This window comes from Perca fluviatilis, chromosome 24 (assembly GCF_010015445.1).
Source record: "Perca fluviatilis chromosome 24, GENO_Pfluv_1.0, whole genome shotgun sequence".
In the NCBI taxonomy this organism is placed as follows: Eukaryota; Metazoa; Chordata; class Actinopteri; order Perciformes; family Percidae; genus Perca; species Perca fluviatilis.
Window position 1 is genome coordinate 3265089 of NC_053135.1, and position 3341 is coordinate 3268429.

At 41.5% G+C, this 3341-nt stretch overlaps 1 long non-coding RNA gene across 6 annotated transcripts; it reads left to right on the forward strand.

The window, feature by feature from the left end:
- The first annotated feature begins 1032 nt into the window (after window positions 1–1032).
- On the forward strand, window positions 1033–1906 carry LOC120554423. Of its 6 annotated transcripts, XR_005638435.1 has the most exons (4): window positions 1033–1224; window positions 1366–1509; window positions 1544–1601; window positions 1648–1906. It is a non-coding gene; the product is annotated as an uncharacterized LOC120554423 (long non-coding RNA). The 6 variants fall into 6 exon arrangements; XR_005638431.1 differs by having other exon boundaries at window positions 1366–1601; XR_005638433.1 differs by having other exon boundaries at window positions 1366–1601; window positions 1672–1906.
- The last annotated feature ends 1435 nt before the right edge of the window (window positions 1907–3341 follow it).

Genomic DNA, 3341 nt, shown 5'->3' on the forward strand with positions numbered 1-3341 from the left:
ATAATTTTTCGACTCCCAAACACAAACTTTTGGACAAGTTCTCGCCAAAATCAAACTAAAGTTGTGATACCAAACGACAATTCTGATATTGAACTAGTTGTTCCCACAGTGACTACATTAGCGTTTAGGGTAGCATCCAGAGTGCCACCGTGGATGTAGAAGGTGATATTTGTGACAGGATAACTTTCTAGGATCATAAATATACTTTGAGCGGTGAAAGTTCACTCTGAATTCGGTGACGACAAAAAAATGGGGAGCAAATACATCAGATCAGATGTGTATAGTTCTGTAAAACTCCTTAGAACTTCTCAGTTTCTTCTACTTAAGCTAAACTTTTATTCTGTAGACATGTACACACGACAAATGCATCTCAGTGAAGCTTGTCCTCATTATGCATTATGTAGTGTCATTACCTCTAACATTACCTGCTTTTTAGAAGGCAGTCATTACAAAGATGATGATGGCTATGACAAAGTAATTGCCCATAGCAACCATTTTTGGACAATTGATTTTTAAGGATACTTAGCATAATAGGTGAGGTATGCAGGATTTAGTTATGTAGATGTGGAACTCAGCAGTCCTCAACATGCAACAAAAGAAAGTGGAATTTTGCAGCCGTATCACTTTTTAAATAAATTGGATTTTGGGGTTAATGAGTGATATAGGAACATGTTCTGTGATTTAGCTGAGGTACCTATTGGTCTGGTCTGGTCTGCATGTTCACGCAGCGCCAGCTGAGAGAGTTTGAGACACGCCAACAGGTGTTTTCAGTTGTGGCTGATTAGAGCTCTCCTCAGGGCCGTGTGCAGACTGGGATTTGACTGATATCTTGTTGCACCTGCAGAGATGGGACAACTCCCACCTGTATCACCATGGCTTATTCTGGGAAATGAACACTTCAGTCAGGAACACTCTCGTCATAGATGTAACCATTTATTCCAACAAAGGGAAATACAGTTATGCTTGGCGCTGATTGCTCTGCTCTTGATAATGCTCCCTGGACCAGCCAAGCCGCATGCTAAGCTGAGGCTGGGTGTACTAGGAAGGTGGAGGCTGGGTGAACTAGGAAGGTGGAGACTGGGTGAACTAGGAAGGTGGAGACTGGGTGAACTAGGAAGGTGGAGACTGGGTGAACTAGGAAGGTGGAGGCTGGGCGAACTAGGAAGGTGGAGGCTGGGTGAGACTGGGTGAACTAGGAAGGTGGAGACTGGGTGAACTAGGAAGGTGGAGGCTGGGTGAGACTGGGTGTACTAGGAAGGTGTAGACTGGGTGAACTAGGAAGGTGGAGGCTGGGACGAACTAGGAAGGTGGAGGCTGGGCGAACTAGGATGGTGGAGGCTGGGTGAGACTGGGTGAACTAGGAAGGTGGAGACTGGGTGAACTAGGAAGGTGGAGACTGGGTGAACTAGGAAGGTGGAGGCTGGGTGAACTAGGAAGGTGGAGACTGGGTGAACTAGGAAGGTGGAGACTGGGTGAACTAGGAAGGTGGAGGCTGGGTGAACTAGGAAGGTGGAGGCTGGGTGAGACTGTGTGAACTAGGAAGGTGGAGGCTGGGTGAACTAGGAAGGTGGAGGCTGGGTGAGACTGGGTGAACTAGGAAGGTGGAGACTGTGAACTAGGAAGGTGGAGACTGGGTGAACTAGGAAGGTGGAGACTGGGTGAACTAGGAAGGTGGAGACTGTGTGAACTAGGAAGGTGGAGACTGGGTGAACTAGGAAGGTGGAGACTGGGTGAACTAGGAAGGTGGAGACTGGGGTGGTGGAGGCAAAGCGTTGCCAGCAGCAGCAGCAGTAGGGTTGGGTACCGACACCCGGTGCTAACACGACACCGGTGCCTTAACGACCGGTATCTATCGGACCGAATAACAACACAGATTTTGGTGCCACTTAAATACCTGCCTGCTCTATGATGCTCCGAAAAGGACGCTGCAGTAAAGTGTGATGCTCGGTGCAGATTATTACAGTTCAAGTGAAGAAGACGTTCATTATTCAGGAACAATATTTTCAAGTAACTTATTTTTTCACATTTTCTTTTAAAGCTTACTCGTAAAATGTGATATTACATTATCTCTAAAAAGTGATACCGTGTTGCTCCATCCTTTAACACTGCAGAGAATAGCCAGCTACTCTTTCTAAATTAATCAGTCCTAGCAAGAATGCAAATAATATAAAAAAATTATATAATTTGCACTGTTTCAGTGGAAAGTAAGTCCTAAAACCTAAGTTTCTTAAAGGCAAGTGAAAATAGGAAACTCATCGGGTTTCCAATATTAAAAGATGTGTCATGAACTAACGCTAAGATTAATTTTGACTGTAGATTTAAGATTATTTCATGTATTAAGATTGTTAGAAATGTATTAACAGTCAACTGAGAGACAAAAGTCTCATATGATCAAAGGTTCATGTTTTCCTGACAAACTGTTTGTGGGTCACACTAGGTGGGCAGTTGCAACACATGACAAAGGTCATTGTGAAGTACAGAAATGTGACTTGGGATTTCGGGAAGGCCTCAGGAAATGTATATTGCATTGCCAGACTGAATCAACATTGTCATGAGGTTTAGCATTTGTTCCTTTGTTTTACTTATTACATGTTTAAGGCCAAATGATTCTGAACGTCTGGAGAGGATTGCATTCAGAAGCCTCCTCTCCATGCTGCATGGGATAAAGACTGACATCACACTAGCGACTCAATTCTTCTACACCTTTCCTGAGCTCAATCTACAGCTTGGCAAGACAACAGCCATTCGTACTGGTATTTTAAGTTTGGTGACCTCACATGATTCCCAACTTTACCTGAAATAATAAAAAGTTTGTAATAATAGATAAGTAAATATGTGAGAGATGCTTGTTTTAAATTGTACTTTTTTCCTCACTTGAGAGGCAATAAAAAGACAAATCTAAATTAAGTGTTATCTTAAGTTGTCATTTAATATTATTATGTATTTAGATGCCTATACGTTACCATAAAAGAGTTGCTAATCTTCCTTTGGTATTTTTCTGAAATCAAATTTCATAAAAGCTGGTAAAGTGGTGAGATAATTTAATATGATTTTAATTCAGTTTCACCTCATTTAAGGTCCAATAACATACACATACATATAATAATAATAATAATAATAATAATAATAATAATAATAATAATAATTTGTGATTGCTCCCACAGATAAGTACAGCTTCTTGGTGTTGGGTTTTCTAAAAGTTGCGAAGAAGCCAAAGAGGCAACACTATCAAAAACAATTTCTCAAGTCTTTATTCTAATGATTTTTAATGGGTGTATTCATACAGCAAGATAGCCTTGAGCATGGTTACATGCTCTCATAAAGCTTTCCATTTGATAGCA